Below are 27,659 nucleotides of genomic sequence, written 5' to 3'. Positions count from 1 at the left end.
CCTCTTCAGTGGTTTAGATCTTCTATGTGTCAAATTATTCTAATCTCTTAAAAAGTTTAAGAGCTAAAATACAACACAATGACTACAGGAATGCCCTTGTCCTTTTCTGGGTAGGTACACCTAAGGCAACTTCTTTTTCTCTTCTTTGTTCTCTTCTTCTTTCTTATTCTTAAATCATCTTCAATATTGGACAGATGACAGCACTATGCCTGCCTCAAGATGTTTCTGACTTTTTCTTTTTCTTTTTTTTTTTTTTTTTGAGATGGAGTCTTCCTCTGTCACCCAGGCTAGAGTGCAGTGGCACAATCTTGGCTCACTACAACTTCTGTCTCCTGGGTTCCAGTGATTCTCCCAACTCAGCCTCCTGAGTAGCTGGGGTTACAGGCATGCACCACCACGCCTAGCTAATTTTTTGTATTTTTACTAGAGACGGGGTTTCACCATGTCGGCCAGGCTGGTCTTGAACTCCTGACCTCAAGGGATCTGCCTGCCTTGGCCTCCCAAAGTGCTGGGATTACACGTGTGAGCCACTGCGCCCGGCCGTTTCTGACTTTTTCTAATGTCTTCTTTCTCTGGAGATGACATTATATAATAGCACTGTTCAATAGAAGTTTCTTTGATGATGGAACTGTTCTATAATCTGCATTGTCCCAGCCACTAGCCATATGTGACTACTGTAACACTTGAAATGTGGCTAGAGCAACTGAAGAACTGAATTTTGCATTTTACTGAATTGTAATTAATTAAAATAGAAATGCAAATAACCATAAGTGGTTAGTAGCTACCATACTGGACAGCAAAGATCTATAATTCAGCATTTAAAATCGATTTTGTTTTGTTTTCAAAAATGGAGTCAGACTGTTACAACCCAAAAGAACTGTAGGTTAAATTAAGGTAAATCCCCAAATACTACATACACATTTGGGAAATCCAAACCAGATTTTTTCATGTGATAACCACACCCTCTTTTGACTTTAGCCTTGGAGGTAATGGAGTATGGCAGAAAAAACCCTGTATCAGCAGCTGGAAGACTCACCTTCTTTTCCTAGCTCTGCCATATATTGACCAAAAGTGTCAAAGTCCATTCAGATGGTTGAAGGGCCTTGGAATTTTGTTTTTGGTTTTCACATACAAGTTGGAGGGCAGATGCGTTAGCCTCTTGAAATACCCAGAAACCACTTGTTTCCTCATCTAAAAATCAGGTATGACAGGATCATTTAATTATCCTGGAAATCAGATGAAGCACTGCATATGAAAGCACTTTGTAACATCGATAGCACTGGGAAATGTAAAGACCTTTTACTGAAATATAAAGGTGTATGGTCAACTGAATATATCTCAGATAGTTAGGATTTGACTGTATATATTGAATATAACCTGTAGTGGGCCCCTTGGTAAACAGCTTACAGTTTTGTTGCAAGTTTTAGCCAAGAGAAAATTTATTTGTTGACTAGTCATGCCCTTTATTGGCCACATGATGAGCAGCCAAGATATTAACACACAGTGCACCTTGCAGAATTCAAGAATGTCTCAGTGTCTTGTGAACTAGGAAGCTGAAATGCAGTGGTATGCAGAAGGCTGGCTCAGTAGGAGCCTTGGGAGTGTCCTCCAGATAGATGTTTGTGCAGGTTGTGTTTGATTCCAGTTGGCCATGAAAAGCTGGTTGCTCTAAAGAGTGAGAATATATTTGGTTTTGCATTTACTAGAACTATCTGGGGAACAAATCTTGGGGTGGAAGAAAGAAGGGAGGGAGGGAAAGCTGTGCTTCAATACCTAGGGCTTCTTTCCTGGAATGGATCTGAGAATCTGGGATTGGGTGGCTAATAGCTCATCTCTAGAAGGGAGAAAGAACTGGGTGGTGATGGCTTTGTATTTTCTATTGGAGTTCACTAGAGAATAGGTGAATGGAATGGGCTGCTATGATCCAGACATTAGGGAGGACAGGTTTGTGATACATTAGAAAACTTGAATGAGCCCTTCTATGATTCTCTCTTCCCTCTTTCTGCTTCCCGTTCTTAATCACCATCCACAGGTTGTGGAATTAGCAAATCTATTATGTGAGCAATAGCAAACTTACAGGAGCCCTTGGCTCCATCTATCTCCCTGTTTGTGTCAGTTCCTTCTGGATGCTTTTAGTCTGTGGTCTTCATTCACTCTTTTTCTGGGGAAGTAAAAGGAGTGGGACAGATTATGAGAACAGCTGGGTCCTCCCAGTTGCTGGGGTGGTTATTTTAAGCTTTGTTTAATGTGTCCAGAGACCCAGATGGCATTTTTAACTAAGCTGCTTTATTAAATCTTGTGATAAAGCATAGTGATGTTTATTGAAAAGGCAGACACGCATCAGCAACATTATGCGTGAAACTTGCTCTAAGAATTTTCTATAAAACATCTGTTCTCTTTGAGCCTTTTGTGAACTCTGGAAGTTTGCTAGTTTCTATACAGACTTGAGGACAAGAAGTTGGAACCCACTTTTGGAGATGTCCAAGCATAGGTATTGGAATCATTAATCCTAACCCTCTCAGTTTTAAGGCCCCGGATACCCTTCTGTTAGACAACAGTAACATGAGCAAGCACTGTAATAACCTTTAAACAAGATCATTTGGAAAAAATGGACAAGAAAAATTAGTATAAATTGTTTGGGGATTTTAAAATTAAAGATAAAAAGCTAGGGCTTCAATGACCTGTGTCAGCCTATAGCCTTAAGAGTCAATTTGCAAACACTCAAGATTTGGCCAATATGCCTCTACTACTTCTATTTAACACAGTCAAAGGGAAATTTTTAGAGTCTTTCATCTGAATTGACTCTCTTAGTTACGAATAAGAGGATATCTAGAATATATATGTGACTTGTTAAAATGAAAATCCACCTTCTCTGAGTCTTCAAATATCTTTCATATCTTACATTTTTTAGTCACATCAACTTTTGAAGTCATGTCCGTAGTTGTATGAAAAGAAAAATTTCAGGAACATTCAACCTCAAAAGTTCTTTTTCTTAGTCTGAAGTCGTAGAAGCATTTGACTTTTACTTTCTCTTTTTAAGTTTGTACTAGTAGGTATTTTGTATAAATATAATATTTAATTATTGCCTTTGTATTCTTTTTCTCTAGTAAACATCCTGGTTTTTAGCTATCAATATGTAGTTTTACATTTAGGGATTTCTAATGGAAAGAGAAAGGAATCTGAAATCAGAGGACGAGAGTTTATTCTACTTGACCAAACACATACACAATACTGGAAGGAGAGTTTTACAACAAATATTTAATATCTATGACATGTCAAAGCTTTTTTTGAAATCAAGAAAATTCAAACAATTCAATACAAATATCATCAATAATAAGACATGAACAGGTGGCCAACCTTATTAATAACCAGAGAAATATACATTAAAACAATCCATCAACTTGTAAAAAAGATGAAATTACCCAGAGTTGGTGTAGGTGATGGAAAATTGTCATGTTTGTATACTGTTCATAGAAGTTAAATTGACATAACTTTTTGGTCAGGCAATTTGGAAGTATATATCTAAATTAATAGAGTAGTTTTCTAATAACCTGGGAATCTCTTAATCTAAGAATCTTTACTGTAGATTTTTCTAGAACAAATGTACAAACATCTGTGTACAAGGGTACTCACTGCAGCATTTTGCTAAGGAAAAACTCAGAAAAAATCTATATGTTCAACAGAGAACAGGTACATAATTTATGACACAACTGCACAATATACACCACTAAAATAAAGGATATAAATTTATATGTAGTATGAAAAAGATGTGAATGATAGCTTGTTGGTGAAAAACAGCAATGACTGGAATATTGTGTGTAACGTAATCCTGCTTTTCTGTATATAATGTAGGCATAGAAAATAGGATTGAAAGGACATACTCTAGTCAACAGTGTATATAGCTTGGGTGGAGGGGGTGTATAATGGGGAAGGAGTGTCCCTTTTCCTATCTATTCCATATACATCTCTGGATTTAAAAGATCATACATGCATATGCATTACCTTCAAAATTAAAATGATAAAGACAAAAGGAGAAGCTTTGGATTTGAATCACGATACTACTGTTTGCAACTTCTATGACCGTGGGGAAGTCGCCTAGCCTCCTGGGGTTTATTTCCTCATTTATAAAAATAGGGAAAGTAATAATACTTGTCTACATATCTTCTAGGGTTGTTGGGAGGATTGAATGTGATAAAGGGTTACAGCATTATGAATTATTTATTCATAGAACACAATTATTATAAAAATATTTTGCTCTGATTAAAATAAAAGAAGGACGAGATCGTGTGTGTGTTTTCAGTCCCAGTAGCTTTACTAACCAGAAAGCGCCTGCTGATGTGGTGATCACAGTTGCTTTGGTGCAGCTTCCTCTTGACTTTTGGCAATTCTCCACGCTGCTAGCTAAGGCTGAGGTGGCGACTGTGGAAGGTGTGATCTCCTCCCCCTCCCAGCACACATTTGTGTGCATACTCACACTCATGCACACACAAACACACACATGCACACTCTATCACAGTACATGAGGTGGCAGCAGCTGCTCCGGCATAGACTTTCACACAACATAAAGGGCTTTTTTGGTGTGGTCTGTGCATTATTTCCTGTTAAGCATGAGCTGAGTCAGTGCCATGCTTTTCCATCTGAAACCTTTCTGAGGCTCAGGCTGTGTTAAGAGCAAACCCTCTCCCCTCCATGCCCACCCCATGGCCCTCTACTGAAGCCAGATCATAATATGCTCATTTCATGAGGATTTTCAAACCGAATGGACTGGGCCATGTGAGAGATCACTGAAAGGAACAGACCAAGCAGAGGCTAAGAGACTCCACGCTAATCTGCTGAGTCATCTGAAAATGCACAGCTGTGGCAGCTCACGGTGCTTTAAAGTACTTTGGCAGGACGTTTGTTCAGGGGGCCTGTTCCTGCAGCCCTGCTGAATGTTTGGTTAGGAGGCATAATCATTTTTTGGACAGGATCTCCCAAATGTAAGGTGATAGATGCTAATGTGGAATATAATACAGAAGATCCAGCTTGGATGTCATAAATAACAATAAAATGTTTAATCTTGCTGAGTTGTAAATATATGATTGCCAGAGGTCTTTAGTTCACCGGAACATAGTATGGGGGCAGGGGCACTTAGCAAATAGGCAGTTATTATTTTCCAACCAGACAGAAACTGGTCTGATGAAATTTATCTAAAAAGGCATACACATGTATTTTAATTAATTGTGACAATTACTCAGAGAAAACACATGGCCCTAAAGAGGTTGAGGGTTTTTTTGTTCTACCTATAAATGTATATGTATACTCACCTATATTCTACCTATGTATAAGTAAGAGAATGAGTTTTTGTTTTGGGGATATATATTTATACGTATCTATACAGACAGATATACACATACTTAATTTCTGTGTACCTATTAAGGTGCGGTGACAGATGGAAAGTATTTTTAAGCATTTAGATAGCTTATTCTATAGCATATGTGTGCATATAGCCCCCCCATAAAGCTTTGTCTCTTTTCTGGATATATTTAACAAGAGGCTAGAACAGAGTCCAAAATGTCAGAAATGTTTGAACATTCCATAGAAATGAAGGAGGTGTTTCCAAATGACCTATGTTTCTATGGCAATAAATAGAACTTGTGCTGTGTTGGATGGGTCAGGAGTAAGGAATATAAACAGAGTAAGTATGGCTATTCCAGGCAGAAATCTACCTTGTAAGAACAGCTTTGTGCAGTGAGCTCGACAACATTGATCAGTTAGCAGTCCGGTTCAGTACAACATTGATCAGGTAGCAAGACGGTTCGGCAGTGCCAGTCGGAGACACAGATGGGGACAATCAAAGAAGATGCAGGTCAGGACAAGGATGCAGACATGCACCTGTCACTACCATGGACTTCAGCAGCTTCTTAGTGAGCAGGTTTATGATCAAAGAAGAAAGACATCGTTGATATGTAAGCATGTTACAATTAATTTGCTGTTTAGTTACTAGCAAACTACATCCAGTTTTTAGTTTTTAGGTTTTTTTTCTTTTTTCTTTTTTGAAACAGGTTCTTGTTCTGTCATCCAGGTTGGAGTGCAGTCGTTATCCAAGCTCACTGCAGCCTTAAAATCCTGGGCTCCGTAGATCCTCCCACCTCAGCCTCCCAAGAAGCTGGGACTAAAGGTGAACACGACCATGGTCAGCTAATATTTCTAATTTTTTTGTAGAGATGAGGCCTTGCTGTATTGCCCAGGCTGCTCTTGAGCTCCTGGCAGTGTAGATATTTCCATGTTTATACAGATGATGGTGTAGATATTTCCATGTTTATACAGATGAGTGTGTAGATATTTCAATGTTTTTAAAGATGGCGGTGTAGATATTACCATGTTTATAGAGATGGCGGTGTAGATATTTCCATGTTTATACAGATGGCAGAGTAGATATTTCCACGTTTTTAAAGATAGCGGTGTAGATATTTCCAATTTTACACAGGTAGCGGTGTAGATATTTCCATGTTTACACAGATGGCGGTGTAGATATTTCCATGTTTATTGAGATAGCGGTGTAGACATTTCCATGTTTATACAGATAGTGGTGTAGATATTTGCATGTTTATAGAGATAGCGGTGTAGATATTTCCATATTTATACATATAGGGGTGTAGATATTTCCATGTTTATAGTGATAGCGGTGTAGGAATTTCCATGTTTATAGTGATAGCGGTGTAGATATTTCCATGTTTATACGGATAGCGGTGTAGATATTTCCATGTTTATACGGAGAGCGGTGTTGATATTTTCATGTTTATACAGATAGTGGTGTAGGTATTTCCATGCTAATACAGATAGCGGTGTAGATATTTCCATTTTTATACAGAGGGCTGTGTAGATATTTCCATGTTTATACAGATGACAGTGTGGATATTTCCATGTTTATGCAGATGGTGGTGTTGATATTTCCGTGTTTACAGAGATAGCGGTGTAGATATTTCCATCTTTGCACAGACTGCGGTGTAGGTATTTCCATCTTTACACAGATAGTGGTGTAGATATTTCCGAGTTTACAAAGTTAGCTGTGTAGATATTTCCATGTTTACACAGATGGCGTTGCAGATATTTCCATGTTTTCACAGATAGCGTTGTAGATATTTCCATGTTTATACAGATAGCGGTGTAGGTATTTCCATGTTTATACAGATAGCGGTGTAGGTATTTCCATGTTTATAGAGATAGCAATGTAGATATTTCCATGTTTGTACAGATGGCGGTGATGATGTTTCCATCTATACACAGATTGCCGTGTAGGTATTTCCATGTGTATACAGATGGCATTGTAGATATTTCCATGTTTATACAGATGGTGGTGTAGATATTTCCATGTTTACACAGATGACTGTATAGGTATTTCCATGTTTATACAGATGGCGTTGTACATATTTCCATGTTTATAGAGAGAGCGGTGTAGATATTTCCATGTTTCTACAGAAAGCGGTGCACATATTTCCATGTTTATACCAACCGCGGTGTAAATATTTCCATGTTTATACAGATAGCGTTGCAGATATTTCCATGTTTATATAGATGGCGGTGTATATATTTCCATGTTTATACAGATAGCGGTGTAGATATTTCCATGTTTATACAGACCACGGTGTAGATATTTCCATGTTTATACAGATAGCGGTGCAGATATTTCCATGTTTGTACAGATGGCGGTGTTGATATTTCCATCTATACACAGATGACCGTGTAGACATTTCCATGTTTATACAGATGGCGGCACAGATATTTCTATGGATATGTAGATGGCGGTGTAGATATTTCCATGTATATACAGATAGCGGTGTAGTAATTTCCATGTTTATATAGAGAGTGGTGTATATATTTCCATGTATGTACACATGGCTGTGTAGATATTTCCATGTTTATACAGATGGCGGTGTAGATATTTCCATGTTTATACAGATAACTTTGTAAGTATTTCCATGTTTATACAGATGGCGGTGTAGATATTTCGATGTTTATAGAGATAGCAGTGAAGATATTTCCATGTTTATACAAATAGCGGTGTAGTTATTTCCATGTTTATATAGATAGTGGTGTAGATATTTCCAGGTATATACACATGGCTGTGTAGATATTTCCATGTTTATACAGAGGACGGTGTAGACATTTCCATGTTTATACAGATAACTTTGTAAGTATTTCCATGTTTATACAGATGGCGGTGTAGATATTTCGATGTTTATAGAGATAGCAGTGGAGATATTTCCATGTTTATACCGAAAGCGGTGTAGATATTTCCATGTTTATACTGATCACGGTGTAGATATTTCCATGTTTAAACAGATGGCGGTGTAGATATTTCCTTGTTTATACAAATAGCGGTGTAATTATTTCCATGTTTATACAGATAGCGGTGTAGATATTTCCAGGTATATACAGATGGCTGTGTAGATATTTCCATGTTTATACAGATGGCTGTGTAGATATTTCCATGGTTATACAGATGACTTTGTAGGTATTTCCATGTTTATAGAGATAGCGATGTAGATATTTCCATGTTCATAGAGATAGCGGTGGTGATTTTCCCATGTTTATGGAGATAGCGGTGTGGATATTTCCATGTTTATACAGAAAGGGGTGTAGATATTTCCATGTTTATAGAGATGGCGGTGTACATATTTCCAGGTATATACAGATCACGGTGTAGATATTTCCTTGTTTATACACATAGCAGTGTACATATTTCCATGTTTATAGAGACAGTGGTGTAGGTATTTCAATGTTTATACAGATAGCGGTGCAGATATTTCCCTGTTTATAGAGATGCCTATGCAGATTTTTCCATATTTATACAGAGGGCAGTGTAGATATTTCCATGATTATACAGATGGCAGTGTAGATATTTCCATGTTCCTACACATGACTGTGTAGGTATTTCCATGTTTATACAGATGGATTTGTAGATATTTCCATGTTTATAGAGATAGCGGTGCAGATATTTCCATGTTAATATAGACAGCGGTGTAAATATTTCCATGTTTATACAGATCGTGGTGTAGATATTTCCATGTTTATACAGATACCGGTGTAGATATTTCTATGTTTATACAGACCGCAGTGTAGATGTTTCCATGTTTATAGAGATAGCGGTGTAGATATTTCCAGGTTTGTACAGATGGCGGTGTTGATGTTTACATCTATACACAGATTGCCGTGGAGGTATTTCCATGTGTATACAGATGGCATTGTAGAAATTTCCATGTTTATTCAGACGGTGGTGTAGATATTTCCATGTTTATACAGATGACTGTATAGGTATTTCCATGTTTTTACAGATGGCATTGTAGATATTTCTATGTTTATAGAGATAGCAGTGTAGATATTTCCATGTTTATACAGATGGCGGTGTAGATATTTCCATGTTTATACAGATAACGGTGTAGATATTTCCATGTTTATACAGATAGCCGTGTAAATATTATCATGTTTATACAGATCACGGTGTAGATATTTCCATGTTTATAGAGATAGCGGTGTAGATATTTCCATGTTTCTACAGATAGCGTTGTAAATATTTCCGTGTTTATACAGTTCGTGGTGTAGATATTTCCATGTTTATAAAGATCACGGTGTAGATATTTCCAAGTTTATACAGATCGCAGTGTAGATATTTCCATGTTTATACAGATCATGGTGTAGATATTTCCATGTTTATACAGATCGCGGTGTTGATATTACCATGTATATAGGGATAGCGGTGCAAATATTTCCACATTTATGCAGATAGCGATGTAGTTATTAGCATGTTTATACAGATAGCGGTGTAGATATTTCCACGTATAAACAGATGTCTGTGTATATATTTCCATGTTTAAACAGATGGCGGTGTAGATATTTCCTTGTTTATACAAATAGCGGTGTAGTTATTTCCATGTTTATACAGATAACTGTGTAGATATTTCCTTGTATGTAAAAATAGCGGTGTAGTTATTTCCATGTTTATACAGATAGCGGTGTAGATATTTCCTTGTTTATACAAATAGCGGTGTAGATATTTCCATGTATATAAGGATGGCTGTGTAGATAATTCCATGTTTATACAGATCGCGGTGTAGATATTTCCATGTTTACACAGATTGCGGTGTAGATATTTCCATCTTTCTACAGATGGCATTGTAGATATTTCCATGTTTATACAGATGGTTGTGTAGATATTTCCATGTTTATATAGATGGTGTTGTACATATTACCATGTTTATACAGATAGCCGTGTAGATATTTCCATGTTTATACAGATCGTGGTGAAGATATTTCCATGTTTATACAGATCGCTGTGTAGATATTTCCATGTTTATACAGATCGCGGTGTAGATATTTCCATGTTTATACAGATAGCGGTGTAGATATTTCCATGTTTATACAGATGGCGGTGTAGATATTTCCATGTTTATAGAGATAGCGGTGTAGGTATTTCCATGTTTATAGACATAGCGGTGTAGATATTTCCATGTTTATATAGATGGCGTTGTAGATATTTCCATGTTTATACCGATAGTGGTGTTGGTATTTGAACGTTTATATAGATAGCGATGTAGATATTTCCATTTTTATACAGCTCGCGGTGCAGATATTTATAACTTTATACAGATGGCATTGTAGATATTTCCTTATTCACACAGATGGCGGTGTAGATGTTTCCATGTTGATACAGATGGCGGAGTAGTTAGTTCCATGTTTATGGTGATGGCAGTGTAGCTATTTTCATGTTTATAGAGATGGCGGTGTAGATATTTCCATGTTTATAGAGATAGAAGTGAAGATATTTACGTTTATACAGATGGCTGTGTAGATATTTCCATGTGTATACAGGTGGCATTGTAGATATTTCCATGTTTATACAGATGACTGTATAGGTATTTCCATGTTTTTACAGATGGCAGTGCAGATACTTCCACGTTTATAGAGATAGCGGTGTAGATATTTCCATGTTTCTACAGATAGCGGTGTAGATATTTCCATGTTTATACAGATAGCGGTGGAGATATTTCCCTGTTTATACAGATAGCGATGTAGATATTTCCATGTTAATACAGACCACGGTGTAGATATTTCCATCTTTTTACAGATTGCGGTGCAGATATTTCCATGTTTGTACAGATGGCCGTGTTGATATTTCCATCTATACACAAATGACCGTGTAGATATTTCCATGTTTATACAGATGGCGACGCAGATATTTCCATGGATACGTAGATGGCGGTGTAGATATTTCCATGTTTATACAGATAGTAGTGTGGTTATTTCCATGTTTTTATAGATAGCGGTGTAGATATTTCCATGTATGTACACATGGCGGTGTAGATATTTGCATGTTTATACAGATAACTTTGTAAGTATTTCCATGTTTATACAGGTGGAGGTGTAGATATTTCGATGTTTATAGAGATAGCAGTGGAGATATTTCCATGTTTATACAGATGGCGGTGTAGATATTTCCATGTTTATACTGATCGTGGTGTAGATATTTCCATGTTTATAGAGATGGCGCTTTGGATATTTCCATGTTCACAGAGATAGCTGTGTTGATTTTTCCATGTTTATAGAGATAGCGGTGTGGATATTTCCATGTTTATACAGCTACGGGTGTAGATATTTCCATGTTTATAGAGATGGCAGTGTAGATATTTCCATGTTTATACAGATCACGGTGTAGATATTTCCTTGTTTATACAAATAGCGGTGTAGTTATTTCCATGTTTATACATATAGCGGTGCAGATATTTCCATGTATATACAGATGGCTGTGTAGATATTTCCATGTTTATACAGATGGCTGTGTAGATATTTCCATGTTTATACAGATGATTTTGTAGATATTTCCATGTTTATGCAGATGGCGGTGTAGATATTTCCATGTTTATAGAGATAGCTCTGTAGATATTTCCATGTTTATACAGATAGCAGTGTAGATATTTCCATGTTTATACTGATCGTGGTGTAGATATTTCCATGTTTATAGAGATGGCGCTTTAGATATTTCCATGTTCACAGAGATAGCTGTGTTGATTTTTCCATGTTTATAGAGATAGCGGTGTTGATATTTCCATGTTTATAGAGAAGGCGGTGTAGATATTTCCATATTTATACAGATGTCTGTGTAGATATTTCCATGTGTATACAGATGGTATTGTAGTTATTTCCATGTTTATACAGATGGTGGTGTAGATATTTCCATGTTTATTCAGATGACTGTGTAGATATTTCCTTGTTTTTACAGATGGCAGTGTAGATATTTCAATGTTTATAGAGAACGCGCTGTAGATATTTCCATGTTTATTCAGATAACAGTGGAGATATTTCCATGTTTATACAGACAGCAGTGGAGATATTTCCATGTTTATACACATAGCGGTGTACATATTTCCATGTTTATAGAGACAGCGGTGTAGGTATTTCCATGTTTATAAAGATAGCGGTGCAGATATTTCCATGTGTATACAGATGCCTATGCAGATAACTCCATATTTATAAGTAGGGTTGTGTAGATATTTTATGTTTATACAGATGGCAGTGTAGATATTTCCATGTTCCTACACATGACTGTGTAGGTATTTCCATGTTTATAAAGATAGTGGTGTTGGTATTTCCATGTTTATACAGATGGATTTGTAGATATTTCCATGTCTATAGAGATAGCGGTGCAGATATTTCCATGTTTATACAGATAGCGGTGTATATATTTCCATGTTTATACAGATCGTGGTGTAGTTATTTCCATGTTTATACAGATACCGGTGTAGATATTTCCTGTTTATACAGACCGCAGTGTAGATATTTCCATGTTTATAGAGATAGCAGTGCAGATATTTCCAAGTTTGTACAGATGGCGGTGTTGATGTTTCCATCTATACACAGAATGTCCTGTAGGTATTTCCATGTGTATACAGATGGCATTGTACATATTTCCATGTTTATACAGATGGTGGTGTAGATATTTCCATGTTTACACAGATGACTGTATAGCTATTTCCATGTTTATACAGATGGCAGTGCAGATATTTCCATGTTTGTACAGATGGCGTTGTTGATATTTCCATCTATACACAGATGACCATGTAGATATTTCCATGTTTATACAGATGGCGGTGTAAATATTTCCATGTTAATACAGATCACGGTGTAGATATTACCATGTTTATAGAGAGATCGGTGAAGATATTTCCATGTTTATACAGATAGCGGTGTAGATATTTCCATGTTTATACAGACCGCTGTGTAGATATTTCTGTGTTTATACAGATAGCGGTGCAGATATTTCCATGTTTGTACAGATGGCGTTGTTGATATTTCCATCTTTACACAGATGACCGTGTAGATATTTCCATGTTTATACAGATGGCGGCACAGATATTTCCATGGATATGTAGATGGCGGTGTAGATATTTCAATGTTTACACAGATAACGGTGTAGTTATTTCCATGTTTATATATAGCGGTGTAGATATTTCCATGTATAAACACATGGCAGTGTATATATTTACATGTTTATACAGATGGCGGTGTAGATATTTCCATGTTTATACCGACAACTTTGTAAATATTTCCATGTTTATACAGATGGCGGTGTAGATATTTCGATGTTTATAGAGATAGCAGTGGAGATATTTCCATGTTTATACAGATAGCGGTGTAGATATTTCCACATTTATACAGATCGCGGTGTAGATATTTCCATGTTTATAGAGATGGCGGTGTAGATATTTCCATGTTCATAGAGATAGCGGTGTTGATTTTTCCATGTTTATAGAGATAGCGGTGTGGATATTTCCATGTTTATACAGATAGGGGTGTAGATATTTCCATGTTTATAGAGATGGCGGTGTAGATATTTCCATGTTTATACAGATCACGGTGTAGATATTTCCATGTTTCTACAGATCGCGGTGTAGATATTTCCGTGTTTATACAGATCATGGTGTAGATATTTCCATGTTTATACAGTTCGCGGTGTTGATATTACCATGTTTATAGGGATAGCGGTACAAATATTTCCACATTTATACAGATAGCGGTGTAGTTATTAGCATGCTTATACAGATAGCGGTGTAGGTATTTCCATGTATAAACAGATGTCTGTGTATATATTTCCATGTTTAAACAGATGGCGGTGTAGATATTTCCTTGTTTATAAAAATAGCGGTGTAGTTATTTCCATGTTTATACAGATCACGGTGTAGATATTTCCTTGTTTATGCAAATAGCGGTGTAGTTATTTCCATGCTTATACAGATAGCGGTGTAGATATTTCCTTGTTTATACAAATAGCGGTGTAGATATTTCCATGTTTATACAGATCACGGTGTAGATATTTCCTTTTTTATACAAATAGCGGTGTAGTTATTTCCATGTTTATACAGATAGCGCTGTAGATATTTCCATGTATATACAGATGGCTCTGTAGATATTTCTATGTTTATACAGATGGCTGTGCAGATATTTCCATGTTCCTACACATGACTGTGTAGGTATTTCCATGTTTATACAGATGGGTTTGTAGATATTTCCATGTCTATAGAGATAGCGGTGCAGATATTTCCATGTTTATACAGATCGCGGTGTAGATATTTCCTTGTGAATACAGATAGCGGTGTAGATATTTCCATGTTTTTACAGATATCGGTGTAGATATTCCATGTTTACACAGATTGCCGTGTAGATATTTCCATCTTTCTACAGATGGCATTGTAGATATTTCCATGTTTATACAGATGGCGGTGTAGATATTTCCATGTTTATATAGATGGTGGTGTAGATATTACCATATTTATACAGATAGCGGTGTAGATATTTCCATGTTTATACAGATCGTGGTGAAGATATTTCCATGTTTATACAGATCGCGGTGTAGATATTTCCATGGTTACACAGATCGCGGTGTAGATATTTCCATGTTTATACAGATAGCGGTGAAGGTATTTCCATGTTTATACAGATAGCGGTGTAGATATTTCCATGTTTATAGAGATAGTGGTGTAGGTATTTCCATGTTTATAGACATAGCGGTGTAGACATTTATATCTTTATACAGATGTCATTGTAGATATTTCCTTATTCACACTGATGGCGGTGTAGATGTTTCCATGTTTATATAGATGGCGGAGTAGTTAGTTCCATGTTTATAGAGATAGCAGTGTAGATATTTACATGTTTATACAGATGGCTGTGTAGATATTTCCATGTGTATACAGATGGCATTGTAGATATTTCCATGTTTATAAAGATGGCGGTGTAGATATTTCCATGTTTATAAAGATAGTGATGTAGGTATTTCCATGTTTATAGAAATAGCGGTATAGGCATTTCTATGTTTATAGAGATAGCGATGTAGATATTTCCAAGTTTATACAGATGGTTTTGTAGATATTTCCATGTTTATACAGATAGCTGTGTAGGTATTTCCATGTTTATACACATAGCGTTGTTGATATTTCCATGTTTACACAGATAGCGTTGTATATGTTTCCATGTTTATAGAGATAGAGGTTTATATATTTCCATGTTTGCACAGATTGCATTGTAGATATCTCCACGTTTATGGAGAGAGCGGTTTAGGTATTTCCAAGTTTATCCAGATAGCGGTGTAGACATTTCCACGTTTATAGAGATATCGGTGTAGATATTTCCATGTTTATACAGATAGTGGTGTAGATATTTCCATGTTTATACAGATCGTGGTGTAGATATTTCCAAGTTTATACAGGTAGCGGTGTAGATACTTCCACGTTTATACAGATAGCGTTGTAGATATTTCCATGTTTATAGAGATAGCGGCGTAGATATTTCTATGTTTATAGACATAGTAGTGTAGAAAATTCCATGTTTATTGAGATGGCGTTGTAGGTACTTCCATGTTTATGGGTATAGTGATGTAGATATTTCCATGTTTATACAGATAGCGCTGTCGATATTTCCATGTTTTTACAGGTAGCTGTGTTGGTATTTCCATGTTTATACAGATAGCGGAGTAGATATTTCCATTTTTATACAGATAGCGGTGTTGGTATTTCCATGTTTATACAGATAGCATTGTAGACATTTCCATGTTTATTCAGCTCACGATGAAGTTATTTCCATCGTTATACAGATGGCAGTGTAGATATTACCATGTTAATGCAGATATCGGTGTCGTTATTTCCATGTTTACACAAATGGTGATGTAGATAGTTCCATCTTTATGGAGATGGTGGTGTAGATATTTTCATGTTTATAGAAATGGCGGTGTAGATATTTCCATGTTTATAGAGATTGCGGTGTAGATATTTCCATGTTTATAGAGATATCGGTGTAGGTATTTCCATGTTTATACAGATAGCGATGGAGATATTTCCATGTTTATACAGATAGCGGTGTAGATATTTCCATGTTTATGCAGATAATGTTGTAGATAGCTCCATGTTTATATAGGTTGCAGTGTAGATATTTCCATGTTTATAGAGATATCGGTGCAGATACCTCCATGTTTATACAGATAGCGGTGTAGATATTTCCATTTTTATACAGAAAGCTGTGTAGATATTTCCATGTTTATAGAGATAGCGGTGTAGGTATTTCCATATTTATAAATATAGCGGTGTATGTATTTCCATGCTTACTCAGATGGCGGTGTAGATATTTCCACACTTATACACATAGCGGTGTGGCTATTTGCATGTTTATACAGATGCAGTGTAGATATTGCCATGTTTGTACAGATACTGGTGTAGATATTTCCATGTTTTTACAGATGACTGTGTAGGTATTTCCATGTTTATACAGATGACGGTATAGTTATTTCCATGTTTATACAGATAGCCATGTTGATGTTTCCATGTTTATACAGATAGTGGTGTAAACATTTCCATGTTTATAGAGATAGGGGTGTAGATATTTCCATGTTTATACAGACAGCGATGGAGATATTTCCATGTTTATACAGACAGCGGTGTAGATATTTCCATGTTTATACAGATGGCAGTGAAGATATTTCCATGTTTATACAGATAGTGGTGTAGATAATTCCATGTTTATACAGATGGCGGTGTAGATACATTCATGTTTCTGAAGATGGCGGTGTAGATATTTTCAGGTTTATAGAGATGGCAGTGTAGATATTTCCATGTATATAGAGATTGCAGTGTAGATATTTCCATGTTTATAGAGAAATTGGTGTAGTTATTTCCATGTTTATAGAGATAGCGTTGTGGATATTTCCATATTTTTACAGATAGCGGTGTAGGTATTTCCATGTTTATACAGATGGCGGTGTAGATATTTCCTTGTTTATACAGATATCGGTGTAGATATTTCCAGGTTTATACAGAGAGCGGTGTAGATATTTCCACGTTTTACTGATAGTGGTGTAGATATTTCCATCTTTATACAGATAGCGGTGCAGATATTTCCATGTTTACACAAATGGCCGTATAGATATTTCTATGTTTCCACAGATAGAGTTGCAGATATTTCCATGTTTATAAAGATAGCGGTGTAGATATTTCCATGTTTACAGAGATAGCGGTGTAGATATTTCCATCTTTGAACAGATTGCTGTGTAGATATTTCCATTTTTACACAGATAGCTGGGTAGATATTTGCAAGTTTACACAGATAGCTGTGTAGATATTTCCATGTTTACACAGATAGCATTGTATATATTTCCATGTGTACAGATAGCAGTTTAAATATTTCCATGTTTATACAGATAGCGGTGTAGATATTTCCATGTTTACAGATAGCGGTGTAGGTATTTCCATCTTTGCACTGATTGCGGTGTAGGTATTGCCAAACTTACACAGAGAGCGGTGTAGATATTTCCAAGTTTACACAGATAGCTGTGTAGATAATTCCATGTTTACAGAGATAGCATTTTAGATATTTCCATGTTTATACAGATTGCGGTGTAGTTATTTCCATGTTGATATAGATATCGGTGTAGATATTTCCATGTTTATACAGATCGCTTTGTAGACATATCCATCTTTCTACAGATATCAGTGTATATATTTCCAAGTTTATACAGATGGCAGTGTAAATATTTCCATGTTTATACAGATGTCTGTGTAGATATTTCCATGTTGATGCAGATGGCGGTGTAGATATTTCCATGTTTATAGAGATGGCGGTGTAGTTATTTCTATGTTTGTAGAGATAGCGGTGTAAATATCCCATGTTTATAGAGATGGTGTTGTAAGTATTTTCATGTTTATAGAGATAGCGCTGTAGATATTTCCATGTTTATACAGATAAAGCTGTTGGTATTTCCATGTTTATACAGATAGCGGTGTAGATATTTGCATATTTATACAGATAGCAGTGTTGGTATTTCCATGTTTATACAGATAGCGGTGTAGATATTTCTATGTTTATACAGCTCGCGGTGTAGATATTTCCATATTTATACAGATGGCGGTGTAGATATTTCCATATTTATACAGATGGCAGTGAAGATATTTCCATGTTTATAGAGATAGTGGTGTAGATATTTCCATGTTTATACAGATAGCGGTGTAGATACATCCATGTTTCTGAAGATGGCGGTGTAGATATTTTCATGTTTATAGAGATGGAGGTGTAGATATTTCCATGTATATAGAGATAGCAGTGTAGATATTTTCATGTTTATAGAGAAAGCGGTGTAGATATTTCCATGTTTATAGAGATAGTGGTGTAGATATTTCCATATTTATACAGATAGCGGTAGAGGTATTTCCAGGTTTATACAGATTGCGGTGAAGATATTTCCATGTTTCTGCAGATGGCGGTGTAGATATTTCCTTGTTTATACAGACAGCGGTGTAGATATTTCCATGTTTATACAGGTAGCGGTGTAGATAATTCCATGTTTACAGAGAGAGCAGTGTAGATATTTCCATCTTGCACAGATTGCTGTGTAGATATTTCCATTTTTACACAGAGAGCTTGGTAGATGTTTCAAAGTTTACACAGATAGCTGTGTAGATATTTCCAAGTTTACACAGATAGCATTGTATATATTTCCATGTTTATACAAATAGCGGTGTAGATATTTCCATGTTTATACAGATAGCGGTGTAGATATTTCCATGTTTATACAGATAGTGGTAGAGATATTTCCCTGTTTATACAGATAGCGATGTATATATTTCCATGTTTATACCAATAGCGGTGTAGATATTTCCATGTTTATAGAGATAGCGGTGTAGATATTTCCATGTTTATACAGATGGCTGTGTAGATATTTCCATGTGTGTACAGATGGCAGTGTAGATATTTCCATGTTTATACAGAAGGCATTGTAGATATTTCCATGTTTATACAGATAGCGGTGTACTTATTTCCAAGTTTACAGAGATAGCAGTGTAGATATTTCCATCTTTGCACAGATTGAGGTGTAAGTATTGCCAAATTTACACAGATAGCGGTGTAGATATTTCCAAGTTTACACAGATAGCTGTGTAGATATTTCCATGTTTACAGAGATAGCATTTTAGATATTTCCATGTTTATACAGATTGCAGTGTAGATATTTCCATGTTTATACAGCTCGCAGTGTAGATATTTCCATCTTTATATAGATGGCAGTGTAGATATTTCCATGTTTATACAGATAGCGGTGTAGATATTTACATGTCTATAGAGGTAGCGGGGTAGGTATTTCCATATTTATACAGATTGCGGTGTTGATATTTCCATCTTTATGCAGATGGCGGTGTAGATATTTCCATGTTTATAGAGATGGCAGTGAAGTTATTTTCATGTTCATACAGATAGTGGTGTAGATATTTCCATGTTTATACAGATGGCGGTGTAGATACATCCATGTTTCTGACGATGGCGCTGTAGATATTTTCATGTTTATAGAGATGGCGGTGTAGATATTTCCATGTATATAGAGATTGCAGTGTTGATATTTCCATGTATATAGAGAAATCCGTGTAGGTATTTCCATGTTTATAGAGACAGCGGTGTGGATATTTCCATATTTATACAGATAGCGGTGTAGGTATTTCCATGTTTATACAGATGGTGGTGTAGTTATTTCCTTGTTTATACAGATATCGGTGTAGTTATTTCCAGGTTTATACAGAGAGCGGTGTAGATTTTTCCACGTTTTGCAGATAGTGGTGTAGATATTTCCATCTTTATACAGATAGCGGTGCAAATATTTCCATGCTTACACAAATAGCCATGTAGATATTTCTATGTTTACACAGATAGAGTTGCAGATATTTCCATGTTTATAAAGATAGCGGTGCAGACATTTCCATGTTTATACAGATAGCGGTGTGACTCTTTCCATGTTTATACAGATAGCGGTGTGGGTATTTCCATGTTTATACAGATAGCGGTGTAGATATTTCCAAGTTTATAGAGATAGCTTTGCAGATATTTCCATGTTCATACAGATGGCGGTGTAGATATTTCCATGTTTATACAGATCGCGTTGTAGATATTTCCATGTTTATACAGATCGCGGTGAAGATATTTCCATGTTTATACAGATAGCGGTGTAGATATTTCCATGTTTTTACAGATATCGCTGTAGTTATTTCCATGTTTACACAGATTGCGGTGTAGATATTTCCATATTTCTACAGATGGCATTGTAGATATTTCCATGTTTATACAGATCGCGGTGTAGATATTTCCATGTTTATATAGATGGCGGTGTAGATATTACCATGTTTATACAGATAGCGGTGTAGATATTTCCATGTTTATACAGATCGTGGTGAAGATATTTGCAAGTTTATACAGATCGCGGTGTAGATATTTCCATGTTTATACAGATCGCAGTGTAGATATTTCCATGTTTATACAGAGAGCGGTGTAGATATTTACATGTTTACACAGATAGCGGTGTAGATATTTCCATGTTTATACAGATGGCGGTGTAGATATTTCCATGTTTGTAGAGATGGCGGTGTAGTTATTTCCATATTCATAGAGATGGCAGTGTAGATATATCCATGTTCATAGAGATAGCAGTGAGGATATTTCCATGTTTATACAGATAGCAGTGTAGTAATTTCCATTTTTATAGAGATAGCGGTTTTGATATTTCATATGTATACAGATAGCAGTGTAGATATTTCCATGTTTATACAGATTGCGGTGTATATATTTCCATGTTTATACAGATAGCGGTGTAGATATTTCCACGTTTATACAGATGGCGGTGTATATATTTCCATCTTTCTACAAATGGCGGTGTAGATATTTCCATGTTTATAGAGATGTCGGTGTAGATATTTCCATGTTTATATAGATGGCAATGTAGATATTTTCTTGTTTATGTAGAGGACGTTGTAGTTATCTCCATGTTTAAACAGATGGCGGTGTATATATTTCCATGTTGTTGGAGATAGCGTTGTAGATATTTCCATGTTTATAGAGATAGCGGTGTAGTTATTTCCATGTTTATAGAGATAGCAGTGTAGATATTTCCATATTTCTACAGATGACTGTGTAGATATTTCCATGTTTGTACAGATGGCAGTGTAGATATTTCTATGTTTATAGAGATAGCGGTGTAGATATTTTCATGTTTATACAGATTGCGGTGGAGTTATGTCCATGTTTATACAGATAACAATGGAGATATTTCCACGATAATACACATAGCGGTGTAGATATTTCCATGTTTATACAGATAGCGGTGTAGATATTTCCATGTGTATACAGCTGGCTGTGCCGATATTTCCATGTTTATACAGAGTTCTCTGTAGATATTTCCATGTTTATATAGATGACAGTGTAGATATTTCCAGGTTTATACAGATGACTGTGCAGATATTTCCATGTTAATACAGATGGCGGTGTAGATATTTCCATGTTTATAGAGATAGCGGTGTAGATATTTCCATGTTTATTGACATAGCGGTGTAAATATTTCAATATTTATACAGATAGTGGTGTAGATATTTCCATGTTTTTACAGATAGCGGTGTAGATATTTCCATCTTTCTTCAGAGAGTGCTGTACATATTTCCATCTTTATACAGATCACTGTGTAGATATTTCCATGTTTATACAGATAACGTTGTAGATATTTCCATCTTTATACAAACGGTGGTGTAGATATTTCCATGTTCCTACACATGACTATGTAGTTATTTCCATGTTTATACAGATGGCGGTGTTGATATTTCCATCTCTACACAGATGACTTTGTAGATATTTCCATGTTTATACAGATGGCGGCACAGATATTTCCATGGATATGTAGATGGCGGTGTAGATATTTCCATGTTTATACAGATAGCGGTGCAGTTATTTCCATGTTTTTATAGATAGCGGTGTAGATATTTCCATATTTATACAGATGGCGGTGTAGATATTTCCATGTTTATACAAATAACTTTGTAAGTTTTTCCATGTTTATACAGATGGCGGTGTCGATATTTTGATGTTTATAGAGATAGCAGTGGAGATATTTCCATGTTTATACAGATAGCGGTTTAGATATTTCCATGTTTATACTGATCGCGGTGTAGATATTCCCATGTTTATAGAGATAGCGGTGTAGATATTTCCATGTTCATAGAAATAGCGTTGTTGATTTTTCCATGTTTATAGAGATATCGGTGTGGAAATTTCCATGTTTATACAGATAGGGGTGTAGATATTTCCATGTTGATAGAGATGGCGGTGTAGATATTTCCATGTTTATACAGATCACGGTGTAGATATTTCCATGTTTATACAGATCGCAGTGTAGATATTTCCATGTTTATACAGATCATGGTGTAGATATTTCCATGTTTATACAGATCGCGGTGTTGATATTACCATGTTTATAGGGATAGCGGTGCAAATATTTCCACATTTATAGAGATAGCGGTGTAGTTCTTAACATGTTTATACAGATAGCGGTGTAGATATTTCCATGTATAAACAGATGTCTGTGTAGATATTTCCATGTTTATACAGATGACGGTGTAGATATTTCCATCTTTCTACAAATGGCAGTGTAGATATTTCCATGTTTATAGAGATGGCGGTGTAGATATTTCCATGTTTATATAGATGGCAATGTAGATATTTTTTTGTTTATATAGATGGCGTTGTAGATATCTCCATGTTTAAAGAGACGGCGGTGTATATATTTCCATGTTGATGGAGATAGCGGTGTAGATATTTCCATGTTTATAGAGATAGCGGTGTAGTTATTTCCATGTTTATAGAGATAGCGGTGTAGATATTTTCATGTTTATTCAGATTGCGGTGGAGATATGTCCATGTTTATACAGATAGCAATGGAGATATTTCCACGTTAATACACATAGCGGTGTCGATATTTCCATGTTTATACAGATAGCGGTGTAGATATTTCCATGTTTATACAGATGGCTGTGTAGATATTTCCATGTTTATACAGAGTTCTCTGTAGATATTTCCATGTTTATATAGATGACAGTGTAGATATTTCCAGGTTTATACAGATGGCTGTGTAGATACTTCCATGTTAATACAGATGGCGGAGTAGATATTTCCATGTTTATACAAATCGTGGTGAAGATATTTCTATGTTTATACAGATCGCGGTGTGGATATTTCCATGTTTATACAGATATCGGTGTAGATATTTCCATGTTTATAGAGATAGCGGTGTAGGTATTTCCATGTTTATAGACATAGCGGTGTAGATATTTCCATGTTTGTATGGATGGCCTTGTAGATATTTCCATGTTTATACCTATAGCGGTGTTGGTGTTTCCACGTTTATACAGACAGCGATGAAGATATTTCCATGTTTATACAGCTCGCAGTGCAGATATTTATATCTTTATACAGATGGCATTGTAGATATTTCCTTATTCACACCGATGGCGGTGTAGATGTTTCCATGTTTATACAGATGGCGGAGTAGTTAGTTCCATGTTTATGGAGATGGCAGTGTAGATATTTTCATGTTTATAGAGATGTCGGTGTAGATATTTCCATGTTTATAGAAATAGCAGTGTAGATATTTACATGTTTATACAGATGGCTGTGTAGATATTTCCATGTGTATACAAATGGCATTGTAGATACTTGCATGTTTATACAGATGACTGTAGAGTTATTTCCATGTTTTTACAAATGGCAGTGCAGATATTTCCATGTTTATAGAGATTGCGGTGTAGATATTTCCATGTTTATACAGATGGCGGTGTTGATATTTCCCTCTATACACAGATGGCCGTGTAGATATTTCCCTGTTTATACAGATGGCGGCGTAGATATTTCCATGGACATGCAGATGGCGGTGTAGATATTTCCATGTTTATACAGATAGCGGTGCAGATATTTCCATGTTTTCACAGATGGTGGTGTACATATTTCCGTGTTTATACACACGCCGGAGTACATACTTCCATCTTTATGGAGATGGCAGTGTAGATATTTTCATGTTTATAGAGATGCTGGTGTAGATATTTCCATATTTATAGAGATATCGGTTTAGATATTTCCATCTTTCTACAGATGGCAGTGTAGATATTTCCATGTTTGTACAGATGGTTCTGTAGATATTTCCATATTTATACAGATGTCTGTGTAGATATTTCCATGTATATACAGATTGCATTGTAGGTATTTCCATGTTTATACAGATGGTTGTGTAGATATTTCCATGTTTATTCAGATGACTGTGTAGATATTTCCATGTTTTTACAGATGGCAGTGTAGATATTTCAATGTTTATAGAGATGACGCTGTAGATATTTGCATGTTTATACAGATAACGGTCGAGATATTTCCAGGTTTATACAGACAGCAGTGGAGATATTTCCATGTTTATACACATAGCGGTGAACATATTTCCATGTTTATACAGACAGCGGTGTAGGTATTTCCATGTTTATACAGATAGCGGTGCAGATATTTCCATGTTTATACAGATGCCTATGCAGATAACTCCATATTTATACAGAGGGCTGTGTAGATGTTTCTATGTTTATACAGATGGCAGTGTAGATATTTCCATGTTCCTACACATGACTGTGTAGGTATTTCCATGTTTATACAGATGGCTTTGTAGATATTTCCATGTCTATAGAGATAGCGGTGCAGATATTTCCATGTTTATACAGATACCGGTGTAGATATTTTAATGTTTATACAGACCGCAGTGTAGATATTTCCATGTTTATAGAGAAAGCAGTGTAGATATTTCCAAGTTTGTACAGATGGCGGTGTTGATGTTTCCATCTATACACGGATTGCCGTGTAGGTATTTCCATGTGTATACAGATGGCATTGTAGATATTTCCATGTTTATACAGATGGTGGTGTAGATATTTCCATGTATACACAGATGACTGTATAGGTATTTCCATGTTTATACAGATGGCAGTGTATATATTTCCATGTTTATAGAGATAGCGGTGAAGATATTTCCATATTTATACAGATAACGGTGTAGAAATTTCCATGTTTATACAGATAGTGGTGTAAATATTTCCATGTTTATACAGATCACGGTTTAGATATTTCCATGTTTATAGAGATAGCGGTGTAGATATTTCTATGTTTATACAGACAGCGTTGTAGATATTTCCATGTTTATACAGATAGCGGTGTAGATATTTCCATGTTTGTAGAGATGGAGGTGTTGATATTTCCATCTATACACAGATGACTGTGTAGATATTTCCATGTTTATTCACATGGCGGTGCAGATATTTCCATGGATATGTAGATGGCGGTGTAGATATTTCCATGTTTATACAGATAGCGGTGTGGTTATTTCCATGTTTCTACAGATAGCGGTGTAGATATTTCCATGTATATATACATGGATGGGTAGATATTTCCATGTTTATACAGATGGCGGTGTTGATATTTCCATCTATACACAGATGGCCGTGTTGATATTTCCATGTTTATACAGATAGCGGTGTAGGTATTTCCATGTATATACAGATGGCTGTGTAGGTATTTCCATGTTTATACAGATCATGGTGTAGATATTTCCATGTTTATACAGATAGCGGTGTAGATATTTCCACGTTTATACTGATCGCAGTGTAGATATTTCCATGTTCATAGAGATAGCGGTGTTGATTTTTCCATGTTTATAGAGATAGCGGTGTGGATATTTCCATGTTTATACAGATAGGGGTGTATGTATTTCCATGTATATAGAGATGGCGGTGTAGATATTTCCATGTTTATACAGATCACGGAGTAGATATTTACATGTTTATACAGATCGCGGTGTAGATATTTCCATGTTTATGCAGATCATTGTGTAGATATTTCCATGATTATACAGATCGCGGTGCTCATATTACCATGTTTATAGGGATAGCATTGCAAATATTTCCACATTTATACAGATAGCGGAGAAGTTATTAGCATGTTTATACAGGTAGAGGTGTAGATATTTCCATGTATAAACAGATGTCTGTGTATATATTTCCATGTTTAAACAGATGGCGGTGTAGATAGTTCCTTCTTTATACAAATAGCGGTGTAGCTATTTCCATGTTTATACAGATCACGGTGTAGATATTTCCTTGTTTATACAAATAGCGGTGTAGTTATTTCCATGCTTATACCGATAGCGGTGTAGATATTTCCTTGTTTATACAAATAGCGGTGTAGATATTTCCATGTTTATACAGATCACGGTGTAGATATTTCCTTGTTTATACAAATAGCAGTGTAGTTATTTCCATGTTTATACAGATAGTGGTGTAGGTATTTCCATGCATATACAGATGGCTGTGTAGATATGTCCACGTTTATACAGATGGCTGTGTAGATTTTTCCATGTTTATACAGATGACTTTGTAGGTATTTCCATGTTTATACAGATGGCGGTGTAGATATTTCCATGTTTATAGAGATAGCTGTGTAGATATTTCCATGATTATACAGATAGCGGTGTAGATATTTCCATGTTTATACAGATCGTGGTGTAGATATTTACATGTTTATACAGATCGCAGTGTATATATTTCCATGTTTATAGAGATAGCGGTGTAGATATTTCCAAGTTTTTAGAGATATCGGTGTAGATATTTCCATGTTTACACAGATTGTGGTGTAGATATTTCCATCTTTCTACAGATGGCATTGTAGATATTTCCATGTTTATACAGATGGTTGTGTAGATATTTCCATGTTTATACAGATAGCGGTGTAGATATTTCCATGTTTATAGAGATAGCGCTGTAGTTATTTCCGTGTTTATAGATATAGCGGTGTAGATATTTCCATGTTTATATAGATGGCGTTGTAGATATTTCCATGTTTATACCGATAGCGGTGTTGGTATTTCCACGTTTATAGAGATAGCGATGTAGATATTTCCATGATTATACAGCTCGCGATGCAGGTATTTATATCTTTATACAGATGGCATTGTAGATATTTCCTTATTCACATTGTTGGCGGTGTAGATGTTTCCATGTTTATACAGATGGCGGAGTTGTTAGTTCCATGTTTATGGAGATGGCAGTGTAGATATTTTCATGTTTATTGAGACAGCAGTGTAGATATTTACATGTTTATACAGATGGCTGTGTAGATATTTCCATGTGTATACAGATGGCATTGTAGATATTTCCATGTTTATACAGATGACTGTATAGGTATTTCCATGTTTTTACAGATGGCAGTGCAGATATTTCCATGTTTATAGAGATAGCGGTGTAGATATTTCCATG

This window comes from Pan troglodytes, chromosome 19 (assembly GCF_028858775.2).
Source record: "Pan troglodytes isolate AG18354 chromosome 19, NHGRI_mPanTro3-v2.0_pri, whole genome shotgun sequence".
Lineage (NCBI taxonomy): Eukaryota > Metazoa > Chordata > Mammalia > Primates > Hominidae > Pan > Pan troglodytes.
The sequence above is the reverse complement of the archived record's forward strand: the minus strand, read 5'-3'. Positions refer to the sequence as shown.